Here is a 12571-nt window from a genome sequence, read left to right as displayed (position 1 = left end):
AGTTCACGGAAAAGTGAACATACTGTTCAAAGTCAGAAAGGAAATTATAGCAGGAATTATAAAAATGCAATGAATAAAGCTGGAAAGGCAACATTTAGAGGAATAAAATCAAAATATAATTACAAATCAGGAAGGCATATAGGAGAGGGAAAAAATAGTGTAAGCATGCTAATTTTCTTATTTTTCAAGTCTGCAGGTCTAAAGGTACAGTCTAAAATTAATCCTAAAGGCAAAGTGTTAAAGTTGTAACGGTAACCATCAGAAGATCGAAAAGCAATTGCTTTTAGTTATTATTTGGGCAAAGGGGAGAATGATCATAGATAAAAGAGAAAGTACTTTTTATGTTCTTATAAACTGAATTTTACTTCCATGTGTAGGTATAATTTTACAAGTAAAAATTACCAAAAAACAAAAACATAAGTACTGTTAAAAACGGGGGCTCAGATGGTAAAGAATCTGCCTGAAGTGCAGGAGACCCGGGTTCCATCCCCTGGAGAAGGAAAATCCGTCCGGGAAATCTCACGGACAGAGAAGCCTGGCAGGCTCCAGACCATGGGGTTGCAAAGAGTCAAACTCGACTAAATGACTTTCACCTTCACTTTGCACTGTTTAAAAAAAAAAGCGACTTCTGGCCTGGCCTGTATATTTTGAGGTAATCCCTTTTACAGTATACTTTGCTTTCGACCACATATGCAAACATCCCGAAAGGCCTGAAGTCATATTCAATCCCTCTTTCCCGTCTCCAGGGGCTCCACCTCTGCTCCCCAGCCAGGGGGATTCTCCTGTGACACAGGGGAGTGGCCACACATGTTCACAACGTTCTGCACATTGTACTTAGCCATGCGATGCAATCTTATAAATTATTCTTCATGACCCTGAATTCGTGTGCATGGAAAGTCCAGGGTGGTTAGACTCCTTATCCAGAGCCCTGCGTTTTGGCGGCTTATTATGGCAAGTTCCTGTTTCGCTTGTCTCTCCTCCCCTCCGGAAACGCTGTGCTTGCCCGTGTAAGAAGTCCATACGCCTAAGGCTCCCACCTTAGAGAGCCTCATGGCTCCCAGTACCTCCAGCAGGGGGCAGTATACAGCCTGAAGGAGGGGGACCGTTTCCCAGAAATTTAGGGGCAGGGCGGGGCGAGGAAGGACCCCCGTCCCCACCACCCCGCCCCTTGTTAGTCCCTTGAGGTCCCTCGAATTGTTCTCTGTAGTCACCCCAAGCAGGGCCCTAATGGGAAGGGGAGGGTGCCCTGACCTGCCAGCTTTACATAGTGACGCACATTTAATTCTCATCAACACACAATCCCTATGACATTGCTTTAATTGTCTTCATTTTCAGATGAGGAAACAGTCTCAGCGCAGTTAAGGAATGAGCCTGCGATAGCGTCTTCCCTCCTGCTCTTCCCCATGTGCTCCCCAGCACGGTGTGGCTGGTCCTGGACCCGTCCCCTCCCCGGGCAGGCCTCGTGGCCGCTGGGAACGATGCTCTGGGAGTGGGGGTGGGGGTGGGGGAGAGCACAGGTCCATGTGAGCCCACAGCCTCTGGTGGGAAATGTAGCCGCCCTGCTCCTGCTGGTGCGTGGCGCTCACGTTGACCTCTTGCGCAAGGTCTTGATCTGCAGGGCACGTCCGGGAGCTGCGCCTGAGCGGAGGCCCACAGGGGCCGCAGACCACCTGGCGAGGTGGCTGCTGAAGCGTGCAGCCAGCCCCACCTGCAGTACCCCGTGCCCGCCTCTTCCACTGCAACCGAAAGTTCCTATCCGGAGGGGGCTGTGCCAAAGCAGAGGGGCCTCCAGGAAGGCTGTGGAAGCATTGGGGTCTGCGCCCTGAGACAGACGACGCAGGACCCCAGGACTGGCCCTGGGACGTGATACAGCTGCTCCCTTCCTTCACATCATCTCATCAATCTTGGCAGGAGCTAGCAGGCTTCACATCATCTCATCAATCTTGGCAGGAGCTAGGAGGGAGGCTCCTCCACAGAGAGGCATCCGACCTTGACAGACAGAGTTCACACCTCCAAGAACGGAAGCTCGCTCACTCTGCCCTTTCTGCTCCACCGCCCTGCCTCTCAGTGATGTTCTTGGGGAAGGGTGGGGAAGTGCTGCTAAGCTCACCCAGCCCTTCCGAACCCACCAGCCTCAGCCTCCCAGGCCTGGGGCTCTCGCTCCCTCCAGAGTCAGACATGGGGGCATGTTACTCAGCATCTCCTCCAGCTCAAGGAGAAAACATGTTTGGCTGTCTCAGCAGTGACTGGCTGCAGATGACCACTTTGGGGTGTGAGCATCTGGCTGGGGTGCAGACAGTAAGACTCACAGATGAAACAGCCTCTCCTGCACCCCTTCCCCCACCCCGCCTCCATGCCATTGTAGCTGGGCAGCCTGGTTTGCCCAGTGTGAGATGGGTGGGCACTTCCCCCACCAGTGATTGTTCAGACCAGGGGCCTGACCCACTGGCCCACAGGGACCTAATCACAGTCACTTCCCAGGTCCCATCTGGGCCACATTTGGTTGGTCCAGGTGTTGTTCACTGATCCAAACAGAGATGGGGAGTAGAGAGCATCTCTGTGAGGCTGGACCTCATGTGAGGAGGACCTGGGGCTGTGTTCTGCTGTGCGTGCTGTGAGCCAGGGAGGGAGCCAGCCAGTCCCTCATGTGGAAAGATGCACAGGGTGGGGAGTAGAGAACAGTGCCTCCTGCTTGCGAGGACCAAGCCAGCCACTGGCTTTCCGTGCCCCCCACCAAAAACCTACCCAGTAAGTTGTGTAGAAGAAGCACCAAGAGTCCAGGTAGCTGGGTGGGGGTTGGGGGGCCAGGGTGTCGAGGACACACCTCCCATCCAGACCGTTCCTAAGGCTTCACTAAGGAGAGTGGAGCAACGTCTTATCTCTGGAAACTGTCTCTTCGTTCTCTGCTCCAGCCTCCCTCCAAGATGTCCAAGCCACCATGCCCAGGCACCGCCGCCCACCAGCGTCCTCACTCAGCGCATGCCCATGCAGTCAGTCCTAGTTCTCAGCCTGGCCTCTGAGGGTGCATATCAGAGCCTTGGACGCCCCTGCTCTGTCTCATCCTACTGCTCACCACCCGGGAGAGCTGAGCATGCTTCCATCCCGGGCTTCCCCTCCGGCACATCCTTCCTCAGGGTGTCTCCCCCTTCCTGCCCGTCTGCTTCTGGGGGGAGGGGGGCCTCCAGTGCCATCTCCCAGCAGTCTCTGTCCTCTCGGTGCCAGGGGAGGTGTTTCTGACTACTTTGATGTGCTTGGAACTTTATTCTCAGGTTACCTAGATACCCTCTTAGGAGCATTAGAGTTTTAGCTTTTCCTTTTTTTGATTGTGGTCCATTTTTCAAGTCTTTATTGAATTTGTTACAATATTACTTCAGTTTTATTGTGTGGTTTTTTTGGTCACGAGACATGTGGTATCTTAGCTCCCCAACCAGGGATCAAACCCACACCCCCCGCGTTGGAAGGCAAAGTCTCAGTCACTGGACCACCGGGGACGTCTGTAGCCTTTTCATTTCATCTAAGAAACACCTTGATTTTTTTTCCTATGTGGGATGAGGTAGGAATGAGACTGATACTTTTGTCATGGAGATTCACGTTGTTTCTGTACTATTTCTTGAATAAGTTTCTCATGAATCTTTTCAGAACCCAGTATTTCCCTTTCCTTATTGCCAGAAGCTGCAGTCTTCTCCAATTCCAAGTCTGGTTCTTCCTGATGTTCTCACTGTGGTCCCATGAGATCTTCCCGAAACGAGAATCTTTAGGGAGGCCCTGATTTCTATTAGTGGCACATTAATGGTGTGAGGGCATAAAGTCACTCAGAATTAAACTGAAGTTTCAGCCCTCTATTCCTACTTCCCCAAAATAAAACCGTTTTGGCGTGACAGATGTGTGGCTATACATAGTGGCTGAGATCTGTATGGGGTATGTGTGTGTGATATCTGTAAATTCCCTAAAGACAGGCTGGATCTTATCAGCCCAACAGCTTGCACAGTGTCAGTGATACGGTGGTGCTGAGGAGACAGAGGTGGAATAAATGGAAGTGTCAACCAGGAGAGGCCTAACCAATGCCTTACAGAAGCTCATATCCACAGTGATGCGATATCTTCTCATCCACCGAAGATAAGTAAGCTTACATTTGCGGCAACATGAATGGGGCTAGAGAGGATCATACCGAATGAAGTAAGTTAGAAAGAGAAGGATAAATACCAGGTGATACGCTTACACGAGGAACCTAAAATATGACGCAAATGAACAAACCTACGTAACAGAAACAGACCCACAGAGAGAACAGGCTTGTGGTTCCAAGAAGGAAGGCAAGTGGGGCAGGAATGGGTTGAGAGTCTGGGATCAGCGGATCCAAGCTATTATATACAGAATGGATAAACAATAAGGTTCTACTGGATATCACAGGGAACCATATTCAATATCCTATGATAAACCATAATGGAAAAAAATTTTAATGTATATATGTATAACTCAATCACTTTGCTGTACAGCAGAAATTAACACAAAGTTGTAAATCAACTATACTTCAATTAAAAAAAAAATTTTTTTTAAAGAAAGATAAGTAAGTTTAGCCTAAAAGTTGTTCTTGGTTTGAAGGCTCCTTGGGGAAGCCGTTGCTACCCATCATTTGTGCCTGTAGAACTTAACCTAGCCTAGGACTTAATCCTGGCAAATTGTTACGCTGATTGAAGCGCATTGAATAGCTTGCATTTAACTGAATTGTATCTTACAATTTCTCTTTATCTTTTTGATGGGCTCCTTTTGAGTTTGATGCCAGTACTACCTTTGCAGGAAGGATTTATAGATTCCAACCTCCAACTGTTTTGGAAAGTTAGAAAATTATTTGCCCATTTGTAGTTTTCCAATCCTCTCTCCCTTCTCCAAGTCTCCCCATGTCAGCAGCAGTAGCTGGCATTGTTCCCACGGGCTCCTGGTGTCCCATGGAGGCGTTTTCCAGCCGTTCCAGGACTCATACCCTCCATCTCTGAGAAAATACCCTCTTTTTCTGGAGTTCATCACAGTCCTCATGGGGAATGCGGAAATACAACTAGTTCCAAGAGAGTTGCTTTCTCTCCAGGTTTTTAAAAAAACACCCACCAGCTGTGTAAACAGTCTTCCTTCTTCTTGATCCTAACTTGGTGGAAAAAATACATTGTAATAATGAAATGGCAGAGAGTTTATGATGAATTAAGAGAAAAAAGACCAAATAGGCTATGAAGTAAAATTTATGACATAATTTTAAATTTATTAAGAAAAAATTAAGATCAAAGAAATATAATTTGGCCAACATGGAAAAATGTTAAGCTGTTCTCAACATGGCTAGCGCTTAGCTGTTTAGGGTACTTACAGTATTAATTGTTATTTTATTCTCTATTTCTTATACTTTTTTGCAACATGTATAAAACTGACTTATTTTTTAAAAGCCAGAGAAATATTATTAATTTTTTTGTACATTGTTCAGAGTATAGATCCCAATGTCTTTGAAAAGAGTTTGATGGAGTATGGCAGAGACTGATGGCCCACCAAAATGCATTCTCCCTTAATAGTGGGTTAGGCTGGCATATTACTGGGCTGCCCCCTTGAACGACTGTTGCATATCTGCCTCATTCAGGATTGCTCTACCCATCTCTGTTTCTCTAGGAGCTAGCTGGGATCTGGCTCAGAATAGATGCTCACTGTGAGTTTGTTGATTAGAACTGGACTTTGACTTTCTTGACATCTTCATGACAAAGTTATAAACACCACGATTTTGTTACTACTTAGAGCTTTAAATAAAGTAGTATTTCGTGTAAAATGTGACGACCTCACAACAGCTTGTTTCCATTCATCCCATCTTTTGTGCCATCGTTGTCATCTATGTTTCGCCTACAATTTGTATGGATTGGAGGTGGTGTGAATTCCAAAGTACAGTGTTACACTTTTTGATTTAAACAGTTACCGTCTTTTGAAGAAGTTAAGAAAAAGGTACACAGTTTATATCTGCTCACAGATTCGCCATAAGGAGTGTTCTCCTTTTCTTTCTGCAGATTCATGTTTCCATCTGGTGTCTTTAGCCTCAACAACTTCCTTTAGAATTTCTTGTAGTGCAGACCTTTCGGAGATGAATGGTTTCAGCTGTCATAGATCTGGAAATAACTTTGTTTCATCCTCCTTTCTTTTAAGGATAATTGGGTTAACAATTTTTTCCCTCTAGTATACAAGAGATAGCTATCCATTGTTTTATGACTTCCATTGTTTCTGATAAAACATATGCCTAATATTGTTTTTATTCCCCAATGTGTGATTTCTTTTCTGTGATTGTTAAGATAATTTCTTTTTATTTCTGATTTCCAGGAACTATCTATTTTGTTCTTCTTGGAGTTTGCTAAGCTTATTATATCTGCAAGTTGCTGTTTTTCAACAAACTGAAATTTTCAAATATTTTTCTTCAAATTTTTTTTTTTTTTGGTTCTGTTCTCTCTCTTCTTTCTCTCTGGGACTTGCGTATATTATACCATTTGATATTGTCCTGAAGACAACTGAGTGTGTGTTTATTTTTCTTCAACCTTTTTTCTCTCTGTTCAGATTGTTTGCTCAAATATTTGTTCAGAGAGTCATGTTCAAATAATTTCTGTTCATCAGTCTTCAATTTCTTTAACTTTTCTTTTTTAAAATTTTCACTCACGGATCTACTCTTGGGCTATTAGTAAAATATTCATTTCAGATATGTTTTTCACTTCCAGAATTTACATCCAGATCTTCTTATTATACCTTCCATCTACTTCCTGAGATATCCCACCTTTCAATTATTATGGCCATCTTTTAAGTCATTGAATATATTTGCAGCGGCTGCTTTACAGTCCTCGTGTGATAATTCCAACATCTGATCCATCCTGGGGTCTGTTTCTACTGACGGTCGTGTCTCTTCTTATGAGCCACATTTTTCTGAACTCTCAGATCTCTGCCAGTTTCCGATGTTTGCTGGACAGTGTGGATGCCACACGCAGGGGTGCTGCAGTGCCTTCCTCCTTTAAAGAGTGATGAGCTTTTTCCTGGTTGACAGTTGAATAACTGGAATATCCTTTTGGTTCTGCCAGACTTGCTTTTATTCTCTGTTGGTGCTCTTTTAGGCTTCCCTGATAGCTCAGTTGGTAAAGAATCTGCCTGCAATGCAGGAGACCCCAGTTCAGTTTCTGGGTCAGGAAGATCCGCTGGAGAAGGGACAGGCTACCCACTCCAGTATTCTTGGGCTTCTCTTGTGGCTCAGCTGGTAAAGAATCCACCTGCAACGTGGGAGACCTGGGTTCAATCCCTGGGCTGGGAAGATCCCCTAGAGAAGGGAGAGGCTGCCTCCTCCAGTGTTCTGGCCTGGAGAGTTCCATAGCCCATGGGGTCACAAGCAGTCGGCCACGACTGCGTGACCTTCACTTTCACCTTTCTTTTCAGTGTGCTCTTGTTTCAGGTAAGAACCTGTTCTAGTTCATGCCTCCTACTCTAGGCTCTAGTTCTTAGTTTTCAGATTTGGCTTTTCTGGAGTATGAGATGAAATCCCAAGATGCTCAGGGAGGTCTTGCCACTCTGGATGGGATGGAACTCCAATGTTGCCAACAGTGCCCAATCTCTGTTATCTCAGTCCTCAGCCTTGGAGCAGGCGACCTCCTCTGGTGTTTGGTGTCTTACCCCATGCATGTATAAACAACCCTTGGTCGAGGTCATACACAATGAATTCCCATAAAACACACTCTTCTCAGGCCCCTGCTCTGAAAATTCTAGCTTCTTAAGAAACCTGGAACCCTCTGACTTACATCTTTTTAGTTGGAGGATACTACTGCCCCTGGGGCTTCGCCTCCCTGTACCATGGCAGAGAAGCACTCGTAAGAAGAAAGCCAAAGCAACGGGCTCACTTTATGGGGCTCACCTTTTATATTTTTCTTATTTCAAGGATTAGTCTTATGATGCCTGCTATTCAATGCCTGAAAACAATTGTCTGATATATTTGTCCTATTTTAGAGTAGCCTTCAATGGGAGGTTATCTCTTGTCATAACTGGGAGCAGAATATCCTTCCTATTTTTAGATATTTTTTAAAAACTACAGTATCTCACATTTCCTCTCAGCAAAAATGCATATTTACATGTATGGACATGTTCAGTTCATGGTTGTCCTGGCAGCTTCAGTGTCTAACTAAGCATGGGTAACTCTCTCAGTAATAATAATGACTCGTATTTGTACAGCAATTTTTATTTACTTACTTGCTTTTGGCTATGTGGCATGTGGGATCTTAGTTCCCCAACTAGGGCTTGAACCTACACCCCCTTCATTGTAAGTGTGGAGTCTTAACCTCTGGACCAGCAGGAAAGTCTCCAGTACAGCCATATTTAGCATTTAAAAAATCCTCTTACAAATATTACTTCAATTGTTCTGTACATTGCATTGGTTCCATTCCACAAATAAGAACTACACTTAAAGATGTTAATTCCTTTTGGGTAGCAATGAGAATTTCAACCCAGACTTTTTACCCAGAAGCCTAGATTCTGCTTATCATTTTGGTCAACAAAAGCAGACATCTCCCTAGGAAAGGGTCTTGCACCAGATGCTGAAAAAGTTACCTCTTTTCTTCATAATGGTGCACACTACAGCACAATGGCTCTCGCACACAGTATGACCATGGATCTTAATTGGCTGCTAAAAAAACCTGGAGCCCATTCTGGCTTGGCAAGATGATACCTGAGCTGCTCCACACGCCTCTTGCGTGTCTCAGGGTCATCTGTGATGCCCCCTCCTATCTACAACCCTTGCAGTCATCATTCTAGCTTCCTTTCTACTCATGAATGGTGGAATGAGAAATGAGAACTTGAGCAGAGATGCTGGTACCTATGACTCCTGCTGGGGAATGGGCATGAGGTGAACATGGGCACGTGACTAGGACTTAAGCTGGACAAGTCTCCTAGGTTGGTTACTGCTGCTGCTGCTAAGTCGCTTCAGTCGTGTCCAACTCTGCGCAACCCCATAGACGGCAGCCCACCAGGCTCCCCCGTCCCTGGGATTCTCCAGGCAAGAACACTGGAGTGGGTTGCCATTTCCTTCTCCAATGCATGAAAGTGAAAAGTCAAAGTGAAGTCGCTCAGTCGTGTCCGACCCTCAGCGACCCCATGGACTGCAGCCTTCCAGGCTCCTCCGTCCATGGAATTTTCCAGGCAAGAGTACTGCAGTGGGGTGCCATTGCCTTCTCCAAGTTTGATTACTATCTACTGTCAATTCTTTACCGTCAAGAGTTGAGATATTACTACAAACGTTTTCATTCTCTTAACCCATCTCAGAGCCTTTTTGCCTCTCATAAAAGATGACGTTGCCTCACTAACAGTTAGTCATAAATGGTCAGCTTGTTGTGAACTAGGATCAGGTGACGCGCTGTCTTTAAGGATCAGGCATTCACGCTAACCACTGCTTTTGCCCATGTGACTCAGAGAGACATTGTGTTTGAGTGGACACACTGGCTGCTCCTACATGGACGATGCTGTGGAGAGATGATATGGGATGACTCAGCATGATAATCCAAAAGGAGTAAGGATCTTGACGCTGAATCCTAGAGAATGTTATTCTACTGCTTAAACTTTCTTTCATCATTGCTTTAATGTTACTCACTGTTGGCCATCTGAGGACTCCCTTAATGGGTGGTCCAGGTTAGTCCTGAGGATGGAGGAGGAGGGAATCCAAGTAGGAAGCTACTTCTGGGCCTTAGGGAGGAAGATGATGGATTCATGCAATGTCCACAGATGTATTCTAGACACACTTCTAATTAAATTCACCTAAACACCATTATTTGGAGAAAGAAATGGCAACCCACTCCAGTATTCTTGCCTGGAGAATCCTTCCAGGCTCCTCTGTCCATGGGGTCGCAAAGAGTCAGTCATGGCTGAGTGGCTAAGCATGAGCATGAAGCACCATTATTATCTTTATTTTCCCAGAGGCTCAGAGAGGAGAAGCGGCGCCAAGCTAAGGAGGAAACGTGCAGCTCCGCAGCGCAGGGCTGGATGAACTCTGACTCTGTATCTCCTCTTACTAGCTTTCTCTCTTCGCCCCTGGCCCCACCCAGCACTGCTTACCACACTGCCCCAAGTGGCCTTTCTGCAGGGCCCAAGTCACCAGTCAGAACTCAGGCAGCTCTGCTGATGGCTGGGAAGTGGGCAGAGTCAGGCATCTGCCGACCCTCCACTTCTGCTTTCTCCAGGAAATGAGCAGAAACCCAGTGATTCATAGTGAAACACGGTGAAAGACTGAAGGTTCTGAGCTGGGTCCTCTTCCCCTAAGCCTGAGGGGGAGGTATGGGGGTGCCCATGCCATCTGACATCTGCAGGCCCTGACGGACACACTCCAGGTAGGCAATCCTGTCCTTGGCCATGCCAGGCCAGCATAGAAGTGGGCTTGTGTGTCCTGCCTTCCAGGTCGAGCAGACGGGCCGCCTCCTGGAAAGCTGAGCATGGGAGCGCATGTGACCGCCATGCCTGATCTGAGTTTGTGGATGTGGGAGAGGGGATAAGCTGAGGAGCAGGAAGTGTGTGTAGGACAGGCGGCACATATGCTTAGGGCTCCTCCAGTGTCTGAGTCTACTGGGGTGTCCCACTGTTGGGATGTCTTACTGTTGGGGTGTCTGTCACTGTTGGGCTTTGCCGAGCTGGGCCAGGCTCCAGCACTGTTCCTCACCCTCCTACCTCAGGTCAAGCCCTTTCTTAGAGTTCTGCTAAAGAATATGACCTGCCACACCTAGGAGAGGCTGGATACGGGCCTGTGTGGGCCAAATTTGGAGTGAGAGGGCTGGCCACGAGACTCCTCTGTCCACCTGCTGTGTGGGCCTCTGAAAGATGCTGAACAGTGGGGGTCACTTCAGACGGGTCACCGAGAGAGATGGCTCCGACCTGGCCCTGTAGTTACTCCTAGGGGTCTGATAAGTAGGTGCCCCTTGGGGCTGTCTTCCCCTCACCTGATTTACCACATTAAAGCCTTAGAAACATCAGTATTTTTGAATCAACAGGACCAAGGGGGTTCAAGAATTAACGCTTATCTTCCCACCTAAAATTGCATCTTATAGAACACACAACCAATCCTTTGTCCCAACCTCTCTGAACCATGAGGAGTTACTCTGGTAACTAAGAAGTTCACATGTTACCTTTTCCATAAAGTTTCAACTTTAATATGATTTTCTACATAGTCATCCATTTAATTGGTCAACAGATATTTATGGAGAGCCTCTTCCCGCCAGGCTGTGCTAAAGACGGCTAGGTCAGTGGTCAGGGGTGGGTGGTGCTTGGTGCTGCAGGATCCAGTGGGTTGGAGAGCAGAGGGTAGGGGAAGGGGGTCAGGAAGCCCAGGAAGGCACGTGTCTTCTAAGTGGAGGCCTGAAGGAAGGGAAGGCCTGAGCCAAGTGTGTTTCTGAGCTGTGTTCTTGGCAGGCGGACCTGAGAAGGCCAAGGTGCAGAGGACTGGTGGAGGCCAGAGTGGCAGACAGGGGTAAGGAATAAGCCACGTGACCTGGCCAGAGAGGGCTGGGGCGGGGTCAGGTCAAGGAGGGCCTTCCTGCCCAGGGTCGGCTTGGAAAGCCATGAAATAGTGAGCAGATAGAGAGGAGAATGCAGAGGACATATATAAGCTGTAAGGAATGAAGATGGCCCTGAGTGTTGTCACCTCGGTTTTGTCTCGAAGCACCAGCCTCTGTGAAGCCCTCTGTTTGCTCATCCTTCCCCATCTCTTCAGAGAAAACTGCCCTCAATTTTGAGCTTATTGTTCTCCTGCTTTTCCTTTCAATTCGACCTTGTATATTTAAACTGCTAAATCTGTTATTTGCTTGCTCATGGTTTTGAACTTTATCAATAGTGATTAAACATTCTTTTAAGATTTGCTAATTTCATCAGAATTATGTGCCCGAATAATATTTGAATAATGAAGAAGAATATTTCTCCATATCATTGAAAGTGTCTCTAATGCATCCCCATTTGTTGCTGGACGTGCCAAGCCGCTCAGTCCTGTCTGGCTCTTTGCGGCCCTGTGGGCTGCAGCCCGCCGGGCTCCTCTGTCCGTGGGATTCTCCAGGCAAGAACACTGGAGTGGTTGTCTATGTCCTCCTCCGGGGGATCTTCCCGACCCCAGGGCTCAAGCCTGCGACTCGTGTCTCTTGCACTGGCAGGTGGGTTCTTTCACCACTACCACCACCTGGGGAGCTCTCTTACTGCTGGGTAATATTCTGTCATACACGAATAAACCTCAGTATACTCTCCCGGTATACTGCCAGTGGGCGCTGGGATACTCCTGGGGTTTGTTTTTTTCGTTTATAAGTTGCTTGGTCCTGTCAGCACCAGTGAGTATTGCTGGGAGACTCCTTTGTGCATATACCCTGTGGCGCCTGTGCAAGAAGTCTCTGGGGTATGTATCCTAGAAGTAGCATTGGTGGGTTGTAGGGTATATAAATCTTCAGCCTTATTGGATAATAGCGAAACCTCTTTCAAGTCAATTGTAACACTACCCACCCATCAGCAATATGTAAAAGTTTCTCTTGCTTTACATCTTCACCAACATTTGATCTTGTTGGAGTTTTAT

At 46.8% G+C, this 12571-nt stretch overlaps 1 protein-coding gene across 1 annotated transcript in view; it reads left to right on the top strand.

Moving 5' to 3' along the window:
* Window positions 10259-12571, top strand: part of WDFY4 (WDFY family member 4) — a 253777-nt gene continuing 251464 nt past the window's right edge. The window contains exon 1 of the mRNA XM_005699347.3: window positions 10259-10358. The gene's annotated coding sequence lies outside the window, so the exon portion shown is untranslated. The remainder of the gene's footprint in view (window positions 10359-12571) is intronic.

Source organism: Capra hircus, chromosome 28 (genome assembly GCF_001704415.2).
Source record: "Capra hircus breed San Clemente chromosome 28, ASM170441v1, whole genome shotgun sequence".
Taxonomy (NCBI): Eukaryota; Metazoa; Chordata; class Mammalia; order Artiodactyla; family Bovidae; genus Capra; species Capra hircus.
The sequence above is the reverse complement of the archived record's forward strand: the minus strand, read 5'-3'. Positions and strand labels throughout refer to the sequence as shown.